The 14,943-nt window shown below is 43.3% G+C and overlaps 1 pseudogene; it reads left to right on the forward strand.

Moving 5' to 3' along the window:
• Positions 1-12,447: 12,447 nt before the first annotated feature.
• LOC134486257 (Y-linked testis-specific protein 1-like) lies at positions 12,448-13,741 on the forward strand (annotated as a pseudogene).
• The last annotated feature ends 1,202 nt before the right edge of the window (positions 13,742-14,943 follow it).

Below are 14,943 nucleotides of genomic sequence, written 5' to 3' on the forward strand. Positions count from 1 at the left end.
CTGAACTGATATCCTGATGATGAAGATTGAAATCGCCCCAGAGAACTCTTTCTAAGCAGGTCCACGTCGTCCTTTGTTTGCCCTATTGTCCTTTCCTTTCCACTACCTCTGGTGGGTGGTGGGCTAGAGGAAGGTTAAAGGGTTTAACAACTCTTAATAAAGTAGTTCTTGAAAAATCTAAGATTGGAGTATAGAACCCTCCTCCAATAAATGCTAGTTGCCAAGGGTGGGCAGGGTCTTTATGGCCTCTCCCATCTGTAATGAAGTGTTGAGGGGCCTAGTCTTTTGCCCATGACCATAGCCGCCATCAGTTTAAGAGTTCAATGACTAGGTCCAATCTAAAAGATATCGTTTTGCTGTCCACTTCCCCATCTTCTGGTTCTTATATTCCTTCCACCCACTCTTTCATGATGATCTCTGAGCTGTGGAGGAGAAGACTTAGCTGTCCTATTTCCACCTGAACAGTCCAACACCACTGATTCCCAGCACTTTGTCCAGCTGTACGTCTCTGCCCGTGGTAGTCAGAGGCTTCTTCTCTGATGAGAGCTGAGTGCAACGCTGATCTATAGATACAAATATGGATGTTTGGAAGGAAGTTCGACAATGTATTTAGCATTAGGTTCTTTCATAGGGACTATATCACCCTAACCATCGGTTCTTGACGACTTTACAGAACCTTGTGTGTGTTCCCTCCTGTGGAATATGACTTGTATCCAATTGGAAAGCCACTGGTTACTCCCATGACTGCGATGCCACTAACACATTAGGGGCACATCTTGCCTGACATTTTAGCTTGAATGGTTCATCCCCGAGTAAGGTTGTAGATGATTTTCTTCCCTGGAAGCCTACATAGAACTTTCTTGAACCATGAAGGCTAGCAATTAAAAGGATGCTTCCACCTCAACTTTACATTGACCCTTCTGTGACCTGTGACCCAAACGATTCAGTGTCCTCAGCAATAGGGTCTTACCATCATTTCTGGAGGGGTACGAAGAACAATGGCAACAACCTATAAAGTTGTGAGGGCTTTTGGGATCTCGCTGGTCAGCAACTTTCAGGAAGACATCCCACATCTGGCACTGTGATCTTTGCTTAATTTTGGTTTTCTCTTGCTCTGATGAATACACTCACCAAAGCCAGCTTGGGAAGGGAAAACTTTATTTCATCTTATCTGTTCCAGCCCGTCATCAAAAAAATCCAAGACAGGATTGTGAAACAGAAACTACAGAGACTGCTCACTGGCTTGCTTCTAAGGTCACATTCAACTACCTTTACAGAGTCCAGACCCACCCGCATAGGGCGGTTCTGCCCAAAGTAGATCAGGCTCTCCAACATCAGTGAACAGTCAAGGAAATGCCACCTGGACATAGTCAAGGCCAATCTGATGGAGGAAGTTCCTCGAGGGAGGTTCTTTCCTCCAAGACTAGCCATCACAAGAAATCAATGAAAATAAAAAAAGAAAAGAAATCAATAGCTTCAGGGAGAGCATGGCTTACCCATGGAGGGTGCCTCCATTTGAACTCAACAATTGTTCTTGTAGACATATTCTGTAACATGTTTTATAATCCCTCTCACCAAACCCTGTTCTAACCCAATCACCTAAGGGGAGATGGAGTGGAAAGTAAGTTTTAAGAAAATAATTGGAGCACAAAGAAATGCTTCTTGGAAATAAAAGAAAAAAGGAAGCATTTCTGCATCCTAGATGCTTTCCTCGCACCATCTGAGCAAAGATAATGAAAACCGTTACATTCCAGGTACCATAATTTCCAATGTTACAAATCATATAAATAATACTGCTTATCATTCATAAAACACATTGGCACTAATCGTTTTGATGTGTTTTTCTAACTCACTCCTAATGTACATCTGATGAAATGGAATTGTTCACCTGCTCATTTATACATGAGGGAAGTGAGGTTTAAATGTTGAGGCAATTTCCCAATACTCTAAGCTAATAAATGGCAGAGTAAGACAGCCGCACTTTCTCTGGCTTCATGGCATGGCCTCGTGAGAAATGCATGTCAGGGTACCTTGGCAGGGAATTCCAAGGATCAGTACATGGCAGCTGAAAGTTGTCTTGGATGCAAGAGTGGGAGTGAGGCTCAAGTCAGCTCAGCCCCAGCTCAAGATTCCTGAAACAGAACACCAGAATATGTTAGAGAGCTAGGAGACTAAACTAAACATCTGGGAGTCCTCAGCAGATTGTACAGATCCAGGGCTGAGGGTCCATAAGTATGTTGGTCTATGTGGGGGTGGAAAGGAACACTTATTTAGATCCTCACCTCCTACTATGTGCTACTACAGTGGAGGCAATGCCTTAAGTCCAAGGTTTTTTGTTTTGTTCGTGTGTGTGTGTGTGTGTGTGTGTGTGAGTGTGTTTGTGTGTACATATGTGCATGTGCAGTGTATAATATAGGGACTAATCCATTTTCTCTTCTACCTTATTCATTGAAGCAGCATTTCTCAGTCATACCCAGAGTTCCCCAATATGACTAGTCTTGACAGCTGTCTTGCCCTGGGGATCTGCCCTATCTCTACCTCCCTGGACTGGGATTCCGTGTGGGCCACAAAGCCTGTCCATCATTTACCTGAGACCGTGGGCCATCTCCTCAACTGCTAAGGTCCATGTCCCGGTGTTGGATCCATCTCCTTTACTTTTGTTTTCTTATTTTTTTTCCATCTTGGTCATAATATGAGAACCAGGTTAAGGTATGACTGGCTCACTCAAACAATCACTCAAATCTCTCCACACAAATGTGTTCTAATAAGGAGGAGGACCCTGCTGACTCTCTGTCCTGTAAAGTCTGACCTTAACAGATCAGTTAAAGGATGTGATTATCCTAGTGGGTGATTGTGGATGCTGTTGCTGATGTTGAGGGAGGCTGGCAAATGAGGGTCACAGCTGAGTCACTCATAATAACAGATACAAAGCTGAGTGTGGTAGTGCATACCTATATTCTCAATACTCGCGAAGATCACAAGTTCAAATCCAGCCTGGGCTACATAGTACGTCCAAAGACTGCCTGGGCTACATCGTAAATCAAGGCCAGCCTGGGCTACAGAGTAAGTCCATGGCCAGCCTGGGCTACATAGTAAGTCCAAGGCCAACCTGGGCTACATGGGCAGTCCAAGGTCTGCTTGGCCTACTTACATGACTCTTCTCCAAACAAGAACAGTTTTTTCCCTTTTTGGTTTCTGTCTCTCCTATTTCCTCTACACTGATACAAGTGCTGTAGTTTGGGGGTGTGGGCGAGAAGTTTCATCATATCTGATGGTCCAGGATCTCCCAAGCAGCACGGAAAACCAAACAGTGCAGCAAAGTCTGTTGCGATGGTTGAAGAATAATATGACACATGGGAAGTGCTGTCTGAGGAAATGGCTCTAAGATGGGACAACGCCTCGGGAGACTGGGCTTGGATCTTGTGTTAGTTTCCTCCTGAGAAAAACAATGATGTTCTCAACCAGAGTCTGTGTTGGGAGTACAATGCTGTGCTTCCATTTCAACACTGCATAATCTCCATATGGCAACCCTGGAAATCTTGTCTGATATTAAACAGATTATAGGAGAGACAAGTTGAGTATATACACTGGAGAAAGAGGAACACTCCTCCATTGTTGGTGGGATTGCAGACTGGTAAAACCATTCTGGAAATCAGTCTGGAGGTTCCTCAGAAAATTGGACATTGAACTGCCTGAGTATCCAGCTATACCTCTCTTGGGCATATACCCAAAGATGCCTCAACATATAAAAGAGACACGTGCTCCACTATGTTCATCGCAGCCTTATTTATAATAGCCAGAAACTGGAAATAACCCAGATGCCCTTCAACAGAGGAATGGATACAGAAAATGTGGTACATCTACACAATGGAATATTACTCAGCTATCAAAAACAATGAGTTTGTGAAATTCGTAGGCAAATGGTTGGAACTGGAAAATATCATCCTGAGTGAGCTAACCCAATCACAGAAAGACATACATGGTATGCACTCATTGATAAGTGGCTATTAGCCCAAATGTTTGAATTACCCTAGATCCCTAGAACAAACGAAACTCAAGACAGATGATCAAACTGTGAATGCTTCACTCCTTCTTTAAATGAGGAACAAGAATACCCTTGGCAGGGAAGGGAGAGGCAAAGATTAAAACAGAGACTGAAGGAACACCCATTCAGAGCCTGCCCCACATGTGGCCCATACATATACAGCGACCCAATTCGACAAGATGGATGAAGCAAAGAAGTGCAGACTGACAGGGGCCGGATGTAGATCGCTCCTGAGAGACACAGCCAGAATACAGCAAATACAGCGGCGAATGCCAGCAGCAAACCACTGAACTGAGAATGGGTCCCCCGTTGAAGGAATCAGAGAAAGAACTGGAAGAGCTTGAAGGGGCTCGAGACCCCAAAAGTACAACAATGTCAAGCAACCAGAGCTTCCAGGGACTAAGCCACTACCTAAAGACTATACATGGACTGACCCTGGACTCTGACCCCATAGGTAGCAATGAATATCCTAGTAAGAGCACCAGTGGAAGGGGAAGCCCTGGGTCCTGCTAAGACTGAACCCCCAGTGAACTAGACTATGGGGGGAGGGCGGCAATGGGGGTGGGTTGGGAGGGGAACACCCATAAGGAAGGGGAGGTGGGAGGGGGATGTTTGCCCGGAAACCGGGAAAGGGAATAACACTTGAAATGTATATAAGAAATACTCAAGTTAATAAAAAAAAAAAGAGAGAGAACTTGTCTTTCAGAAGATCAAAAAACAATAATAAAATACTTGTAAATCAATTTTAAAATATAATGTAGAAGAAAGCTATATTTAATCCTATGAAATTTTGATCTCCTTAAGGAAAAAATTAAATACGGAAGTTTCTGAAGAAAACAACATAATCTTGATGACCATAAAAGATATTCCTGACAAACATCCACTGCTGTAAATCTATTAATACTCTCCAAATCAAGTAATAAATGTGACACGATTTGCATCAATATTCTAATAGCATATTTGATAGAAACGACAAGCTAATTTTAAAGTTAATCTGTGAGAAATACCCAATAGTCAAAATGTTTTTAGAAAAAGAAGAGATTCCATATAAAACACACTATAAATTCACAACCATTAAAATAATATATTACAGCCATCCAATTAGACAAGATGGATGAAGCAAAGAAGTGCAGGCTGACAGGAGCCGGATGTAGATCGCTCCTGAGAGACACAGTCAGAATACAGCAAATACAGAGGCGAATGCCAGCAGCAAACCACTGAACTAAGAATAGGACCCCCGTTGAAGGAATCAGAGAAAGAACTGGAAGAGCTTGAAGGGGCTCGAGACCCCATATGTACAACAATGCCAAGCAACCAGAGCTTCCAGGAACTAAGCCACGACCCAAAGACTATACATGGACTGACCCTGGACTCTGACCTCATAGGAGCAATGAATATCCTAGTAAGAGCACCAGTGGAAGGGGAAGCCCTGGGTCCTGCTAAGACTGAATCCCCAGTGAACGTGATTGTTGGGGGGAGGGCGGCAATGAAGGGAGGATGGGGAGGGGAACACCCATAAAGAAGGGGAGGGGGAGGGATTAGGGGGATGTTTGCCCGGAAACTGGGAAAGGGAATAACACTCGAAATGTAAATAAGAAATACTCAATTTAATAAAAAAGGGTTTAACCGATAAATAATTTTTTTTTAATTTTTGTCTGTGGTACCAGGTTCAGTGTTCTGCATAAACTCTAAAACACGGCAATTTCTTTTTTTTTTTTTTTAAATCGCCAAACAGAATGGATCTTATATTTTTCTATCTAGGTGTAATTGAGACGTAGAAATAAAATTCTTTGCTTTAAAAAAAACTAATTATGTTTCATTGGCTTTTTTTTTTTGTTAATTTCTTATTTTTATTGTTTTGTGTTTTGGGGTTCATTTTAACAATTATTTTTTCATTGAATTAATTATTTTCTTATTTTCTAGTGTAGATAAATATTTAGGTTACTAGTCTTTGTTTCTAATATAAGAATTAGTGGTGTAAATAAAGTTTCCTCTTAGCACCATCATAGTTATGTCTCACACATTTTGATAGTATGTTTATTATCTTCTTTTTTTCTTACTGTTACATAGTTTCATTATTTCTTGACATCTGTATTAGTTGTGAATGTGTGATTTAATGTTTCTGGACTGGGAGACTCCTGTTGTCTCTCATTGAAGACATCTATTTTAGTATTGTTGTATTAGAAGAACACATCCCGATGGGCTGGAGATGCAGCTCAGTGGACAGAGTGCTCACTTGGCTCTCACACAGCTCTGGGCTCCACCTACAGTACCTCATCAGCCTGGTGTGGTGGTCCATGCCCATAGTTCCATTACCAGGAGGAGAACCAGGAGTTCAACATCATCCTCGGGTGCATAGTGTGTTTGAGGCCAGCCTGGGCTACATGAAACCTGTATAAACAAATATTTCCCACAAGACATCCTTTCTTAGGCATTTGCCTCACTTTGTTCTGTGGTTTCTGAGTGTCTGAAAAGTCCAGGGTACTTGAAGGAAAAGAACATCCTGGTGCTACTAGGGACTGTCAGTCAGAGACATTGGCTGGTGAAGCCATCTCATCCCAGCTGGTTTTCCGCCTGCTTCTGTTGCTGATGGGCTGATGCGTGCCCACGGCTTTACTCATGATCGCCCTGCTTCCTTTTAGCTGTACCCATTCTTGCTTCCTGCTGAGGCCGTGATGGAGTTAGTGACACAGAGAATTGGGGTCTCCTTCCAGCCCACTGATTCTCTCAACAATAAGTTCTTTCTCTGTAGAAATAGTTTCTCTGTTGCCTACATTATCAGACATAAATATAACACTCTTTTCTGTTTTATTTTGACACTGGGTTTCATTATGTAGGTAGGACTGGCCTGAAACTCACTGCATAAACCAGGTCAGAATTGAACTCACAGAGATCAGCTTGCTTCTGAGTGCTGGGATTAAAGGGGCATACCTGGCTCCTTCTTTTTTTATTTTTTTTAAATTTATCTCTATGGTGTGTGTGTGTGTGTGTGTGTGTGTGTGTGTTTGTGTGTGTTTGTGTGTGTATGTGTGTGTGTTTATGTGAGTGGGTGTGTGTGTGTTTATGTGAGTGTGTGTGTGTGTTTCTGTTTGTGTGTATGTGTGTGTATATGTGAGTGTGTGTGTGTTTGTGTGTGATTGTGTGTGTATGTGTGTGTGTATGTGAGTGGGTGTGTGTGTGTGTTTGTGTTTGTGTCTGTGTATGTGTGTGTATGTGAGTGTGTGTGTGTTTGTGTGTGTATGTGTGTATGTGTGTGTATGTGAGTGTGTGTGTGTTTATGTGTTTGTGTGTGTTTTGACCAAAGAGTCCATCAGATCCTCTGAACCCCGATCCTCTGCAAGAGCATCCAGTGTTCCTAAGCAGTGAGCCGTCTCCCCAGCCCCTTCTGCCTGCTCTAAACTCCACTTCATTGTTCATCTTGCCCAGACATGCCTTTAATTCCTACTCTTAGTGTTTGTTTTAATTCAGTGAGTTCCTATTCGATTTTCTCTTGTTTCTTCTATTACATCACCAAGATGATGTGTATACTTTTCTTTTGGAAGTTTCTCATTGACGACGCTTGAATCCTGGCTTTAAAATCCTTGCTGACAATTCTGACAATGGTTTTCTCTTGGTGCCACCACCAGGGAACTGGTTTTTCTCCTCTGCTTTTCATTTAGGGGGATGGTCATGGTGTGACGTGATTTCCATCTTGACATCGTTTGTCTAAGATGTCAGCAGTCCTGACACTGTGTGTGCAGTGGCTGTTAATCTTCATAACCTTTTGGTGGTGTTTTGGTTTTTCTGGGTTTGCCTGATTGAATAAAAGGGATTATACCTCCAGTCCACACCGACAGGCATATCTTAGAGGGGTCAGGAAGAGTGGTTCTCAACCTTCCTAACGTAACCTTTTCATACAGCTCCACCAACTTTAAAATTATGTCATTGCTACTTCATAACTTTAATTTTGATATAGTTATGAATTGTAATGTAAATGTCTGATGTACGGGATATATGATATGTGACTCCTGTGCAAGGGCCATTTGAGCTCCCAAAGGGGTCTCCATCCAAGGGTTAAGGACCTCTGATCTGGACTTAGTGGGATCCCCTTACCGACGTAGATGGGTTGCACAGTGTTGCTGGGGAGGAGTCTCCATCTCTGGAAGGCAAAGTATATTCCACGATCAGGCTTTTTCCTGGGTCCCTCTGGAATAGTGGACACACTCTTGATGGTTACTGATGGATCAACTGACTCCAGGCAGTTTTCTTTTACATCATCGAAGATGAGGATTCAAAAAAGGTTCTGTTAGCCAAAAGCAGTGGCTGAAGATATCCCTGGTGATCTTTCCCCTTCCCTAATGGCTCCTTCTCCGCACAAGGCCTACGGTAGATGTCTGAGTCCCTCCCAAGCTGCACCTTTCCAATCTACACTCTTCCTCTGTGGTGTTTATTTCACGAAGAGCACACATGCTAACCCTGAACCCATGTTGCCTTCAGTCAGCACTAACAACCTATTACTCTCTGCCAGTTTCGTTTTCCCATATGACACGGTTGCTCACAATTCTGAGTCATATTCACGCATGTATGGACAAACCTAATGGCACCGATTGGCTAGTCTATAATGATGCAGATTCTGTATGATTCTGATTCAGAAGCCTGTAAATCCAAGATGAAGAGACCATCGGCAGAGGAAGGAGTTCATGTGGGTTGTTGTCACCACAGAAGGGATGCAATGGGCTAGGAAGGCAAGAGAGGGAGCAAACTCCCTTTCATAATTTAACCTTTTCCACAATAGCATCATTAATGGATCTTTATTTGTACGTCGCATCCCTCTTGACCTAATAAATTCTTCACAACTACATTCCCACTGGTGATTAATCTTCAGAAAATTACTTTTGGGCGAACACATTCAAACCAGAGATGAGGGTGAATATTTGGATATCTATAGTGGGTGTGGGCATTATTCTTCCCAGGTCGTGTACCCGTAGGATTTCTAACTACCTCCTTCCCCATGGTAGCCTAACTGAATGACGTGAATTCCGGGTGATTAATAAGGTACAGACAGCAAAGCTCATTGCCATATCCTGTCACCAGTATCAAGCTCGAAACAGCAAGAGCCACCTGTGGGAAGGAAAATACGAATAAACTTTATGGTATCTCTAAACTATAAACCCCCAATTTAATCAAAACATTGTTTAAACTCAGTTCTCTTATATCGATGTGCTTTAAATGTACAAGTCAGTGGGCTTGCTTGTGACTCCTTGTACAGGTTTATACTGTACATTAGCCATCTTCATCCTCACAAATCACCTCCATTTCCCCCTGCACACACACACACACACACACACACACACACACACACACACACACACCCTGCTGCTCCCTGTCCTCTTCCTAAATGCCCCCTTTCACTTAATATTCCTTATTAACATCTAAATTCCACAATCGTCTGTTTGAATCTGGCTTGTTTCACTTAACATATTGTGTTTTACACTCCCATCCGTTTTTCTGAAAACTAAACCCTTTCCTCTTACACATAGATGAAAATCACATCAATGTACATCACATTTTTAAGCCATTCATCCAGTGATCAACAGCTAAGGTTATTCCAAAGGCTTGTCTATTGCACACAGTGTGGCAATCAGAAAGTATGTGCAGGGTCCTGGTTAGTTTTTATTATCAGTTTGACTCAACCTGGGAAGAAGGAGCCTCAGCTGAAGAATTGCCTCTATCAGAATGTCCTTTGGCCTCATCTGTAAGGAATTTTTTTTTGATGGTTGATGTGGAAGGATGTAGCCCACTATGGGGAGTGTCATCCCCTATGAAGGTGGCCCTGGGTTGTAGGAGGAGAGAAAGCTGAGTAGTTCATGGATAGCAATCCAGTGCCCAGCATTTCTAAGTTGTCTCTGCTTCCTTTCCTGCCTCTAGAGTCCTGCCTGAGTTCCTGCCCCAACGTCGCTCAGTAACAGACGGGAACCTAGAAGATAGAGTGAGACAAACTCTTTCCTCCCCAAGTTGACCGCTATGACGTGATTGTTCTTCTTGTTGCCTACTTGTTCTTCCCTTTTTTGAAAGTTGTCTCTGTTTATTGTTCTTAGAAAGATGATATTACATGTTTCCTCATGGGCTCTCTGTCTCTCACAGTGTCTCTCTCTGTCTCTGTCTCTCACTGTATTTGTGTGTTTGAGTGTGTATATGTGTATGTTTGTGTGTGTGTTTGGGTGTGCATGTGTGTGTGTTTGTGTGTGTATGTATGTGTGTGTTTGTGTGTTTGGGTATGTATGAGTGTTTCTGTGTGTATGTGTGTATGTGTGAGTGTGCGTGTGCGTGTGTGTGTGTGTGTGTGTGTTTCTGCTTTCCAGGCTTAAAAAAATGCCCAAGATTGTAAATCTCAGCAGGTGCCTAGAGAAGGAAGTTGGAGGGGAGAAAAGGGGGAAAAATCATGTCATGTGAGTTAACCCCACATTGAGGTCAGCCACATAGTGGACAACAGTCACATAATGGCAGAGGAGTCATGAGAGCATACAGAGAGGAAAACTCAAAGTGTGAAGGAAAATGTGCTTAAAACTAGGATAGAAGGGAGAAAAAGAAGACGGTGCACTTAGAAAAGTGGACAGATTTTAAAAAGCTGCCATAAGTTGTTAAGGTCTAAGTACATATGAAAAAATTATAATGTTAATGTGGAAGGGAATTACTGGGGAGAGGGAAGGGAGGGTCAGAGTGTGGTGGGGACAGGGGAGGGTTCTGAAAGGAATCCTTTTGAAGATCTGAAGAACTATGTGACACAAACAATTAAAGTACCCTGTAATTTACAGGTAAATTCCATACTTACCTGCATCCAGTATTCTGTCTACCCATATTTCAAAAACAAAATTACGTCATCTATTTCATCCTGTTTTGCTGCATTTGATCTAATAAATTCCTTGTAACCAGAAGTGCTGGTAAATTTTAAAGACATGTAAAATATTACTGGTCGATATCCGGTTTGTCATGTTTATCCCGACTTTGGAAGCAGGTCCTGGATCTAATTTTTCCTCGCTCTTTGCAAAGAATCCATAATTCATGATTGCCATTGACTTCAGTACAAGGTATTTAATCTTGTCAAATAACAGCTTTTTTTGAATAAAAATGGCCCTCCTCTAATTGTGGGTTTTGATAAAGCTAATTTTGCGGTGCTATCCAGTGGGCTGCCTCGGAGAGAGAGGCTAGCAATATTTCTGATACGGAGAATGACTTAAAGATAACCAAAGGAAAGATAGGAGCTGGGAAAATAACCACCAAGGATGTTGGTGACTCAGAAACCAAAGACTTTTTCAGAAAAAAAAATGCATGAAAAGAGCTACTTGGGCAGACTGTGACTTGAGTCATCAGAATATTTGGGTGGGGACTTTATTTTGGGTCTTCAGGAGGCTACAGGAGAAGCTAAAACCTAGATGCTGGAAGTTTCTAAGCGTAACTAGGGAAGGAACTGGCCTGAGAGGACTTCTATGATGTAAGCAGAGCCTGGATGATGTCACAGAGCACTGGGCGGAAGTTGCGCTTCTCTTCCACTTGGAGGCGCTAGACTCATTGAAGGTGGGTTCACTATCTTCCCAGCGGGCTGTGAAAGCCAGTTCAGCTCCTGAACCCCACAATTGTTCAACAGGCTTTTGGAGCCTGACCGGTTTCCGAAGACAGAATCTGGACGACTAGGACATTTTTCTCTCGGTAAATACATTTATGAAGATAACTGGGACCCATTTAACCCAGAAAGGTAAAAGTTCTCCCTCGTATAGCGAGTAACCGTATGTTCTGATGTCTTCCACGTTTGAGAGCTCGGCGGACGGTATAGGCTAGTCAGTCTAAGAGTTTATTATCCTTTGCTAACAATATCTAATTCATAATCCTACTAAAATGCCAAAGCTCCTCTCTGTGCCTGTGCATTTTAGGAGATAATATTTCTTTTTGATGTTGTTGTTGTTGTTTTTTTTTTTTTTTTTTCGGAGTTGAGGACCAAACCCAGGGCCTTGTGCTTCCTAGGTAAGCGCTCTACCACTGAGCTAAATCCCCAGCCCCTTTGTCTGAATATGTTATTCTGAGCTGTAGAGGACCATTTTTTCATTTCACTTTGAACTTTAGATTTTGGTTTTTGAGACAGGGTTGTTCTGTGGGTAGATTTGGCTATCCTGGAACTAACTCTGTAGACCAGGCTGGCCTTGATCTCACAGAATTCTGCCTCCATCTGCCTCTCGAGTGCTGGAATTAAAGGTGTGCTCCACCATTGCCCAGCCCTACTACGAACTTCTGACTACGACAGAATTAGATTCAGATGTTCAACCCTGTTTACCATCGCGTTCCTCACCTGCTCCAAAGTTCTCTTAGACAAGAGACCTGGTCCAGCCCCCTCCCCACCCCACCCCCATTGTTCTTGCAGGCAGTCACATGACAGAGGCAACAGCATTGTGTCTGGTTTAAGCAGGCGAGCTCTTCAAACCCAGGCCACGGGCAAGTATGAAGCCTGAACACAGAACGATATCCACAAGACAGTGGACTAGGATGTCGTGGCCTACCACACTATGTATACAGCCAAGAAGAAGAGGATGTCTCTGAGGAGGATGAGCACACAGTCCTTCCAGAAGCAGAGGAGGAGTAGGCCTTCTCCCCAGGCCCTGGGGAACATTGTGGGCTGCAGAATTTCTCACGGATGGAAGGAAGGTGATGAGCCCGTCACCCAGTGGAAGGCCATCATTCTAGATCAACTGCCAACAAATCCCTCTCTCTATCTTGTCAAGTATGATGGAATTGACTGTGTCTACGGACTGGGACTTCACAGCGATGAGAGGATTTTAAAGCTTAAGGTCTTGCCTCACAAAGTAGTGTTTCCTCAAGTGAAAGACGCCCATCTCGCAAGTGCCATGGTTGGCCGAGCAGTGGAGCATAATTTTGAGGGCAAACATGCCTCTAAGGACAACTGGAGGGGGGTGGTCCCATCCCAGGTGCCAATCATGAAGAACTGGTTTTCTATCACCTACGAGAAAGATACAGTCCTTTACATCTACCAGCTCCTGGATGATTACACAGAAGGTAACCTCCGTATCATTCCAGAGACTCCTCCAGCAGAGGTGAAGTCAGACGTTAACAGCGACATTTTAACAGGTCAATGTGTGCAGTTCACCAGAAGCGACGGGTGCAAAAAGTTCGGCAAAGTCATTTACCAAGTTCTAGCCAAGCCTTCTGTGTACTTCATCAAGTTTTATGGCGACGTCCACATCTAAGTCTATAATCTGGTGGAAAAGATCCGTTAAGGTGAAATTCGCAAAGTGTGGGGGACAAAGATGGGTAATTTATAGGATTTGGGAGAAAATGTTTGTTTTTATGTGTTTCAGATACACAAGGGCCTTTGACAACCCAAGTATCTTTTCCAGTGGAATTTGTTTTTGCTCTAAAAATTAAAATGTGCGATGTGACGTGTTGTATGTGAACACTTTGGTGGAGGAGACGGGCTTTGGTGGATGGAACATGGAGAGGAAGCCGGAAAGGTCAAGGCTGTGAACAGTAAGTCTGATGTCACGTAGACTAAAACAAATAGGTCTGAGCTGGTCTGGTCTTTAGGGAGAGAAAAGAACTGGAGATGAGGCTTAGAGGAGCAAGGATGGCACGGGGGAAAAATAAGACGGATGTTTAGGAAGCAGTGGAGATGGGCCAGACATAGATAGACTCTCTGAGGTGAAGTTTGAGGGAGAGACAGACTGTTGGGGAAAGAGGGGCAGGGAACAGGGAGGTGGTCTTGGAACTCAAGGGGAAACCCAATAAACTGATCCAAGCAGACTCAGAATCAGAGAAGGTCGGGGATTGTTTGACTAACGAAACCTAATGAAACCTGTTTCTCATCTGCAGATGTATTATTTTTAATTATGTGGGTGGGGGCAGGGAATGAACACAGGAGACCACAGAGATAAGAATAGTCAGGTCCCCTGGAGCTGGAATTAAAGGTGGTTGGGAGCCATTGGACATGAGCTCAAAGAACAAATCCACGTCCTCTTTCAAAGCAGATGAGCTCTTGACCCATTGGTTATCTCTCCAGGCCCCTAAAGTCATCTTTTTAAATACATCCAACCTTCACATGCAGAGAAGAGACCAGGATTAGGATAAGAAAGATTAAATTGATGGTGATGTTGAAGAAAGACTAAAGAACACATGAGGGAGTAGAGGACACTGAGGCATGAAGGAATTCCAAATGGAGTTCTCAAAAAGTGAAGCAGGAGACCAGGAAGAACAGAAAGGGTCTAGAATGAGTTGAACTTGGGCCGCATCCATATTGGTCTCTTTGGTTCCTTAAAGAACAGCCAAGACATCACTACAGAGGGTGGATGTGAGGTGGAGGCTGCCCCGGAGGACATTTTGATGAGGATAAATCAAGAGTAGTGAATGCCAAACTCAGTTTATATCTATCGATTCCTGAAAGTATCATGAAGCCCATTATTTTGTATGATCAGTAAAAAGTAATTTAAAAGGGAAGATGAGGATGCCGTGAGCTTCTGTCAGGTGTTACCTGGATCCTGTGTTTAGCTTCCCTGAGCACGTTAGACTCTATTGCATCCTGTAATATTTTTTGAGGTCTCTGCTCAATGCCCCTAGATGACCACAAAGAGCTCCTGCACTGGCTTGTCTTGCCTGGCTCTTCTTCGACTGGATGGCTTCCTGCACACCTGTGGGCCCTGTTACCATATCTATCCCCATGAATTTCCCGTCTTTTACTCACATGTAAGCTTATCCTCAGAAAACTCTTGATGGTGCCTCCAGTGCAGAGGTGCTGAGCCCTTTCCTATGCCATTTGCTGTGACTTTAAAATGCTTTGTGGTTCCTGACCATGTGCCTCTCTCCTCCTGAGAAGCCCCTGTGCTCCCCATGGGGTCTCCCTGAGCCACATATACACTCCA

Source organism: Rattus norvegicus, chromosome 3, assembly GCF_036323735.1.
Source record: "Rattus norvegicus strain BN/NHsdMcwi chromosome 3, GRCr8, whole genome shotgun sequence".
NCBI lineage: Eukaryota > Metazoa > Chordata > Mammalia > Rodentia > Muridae > Rattus > Rattus norvegicus.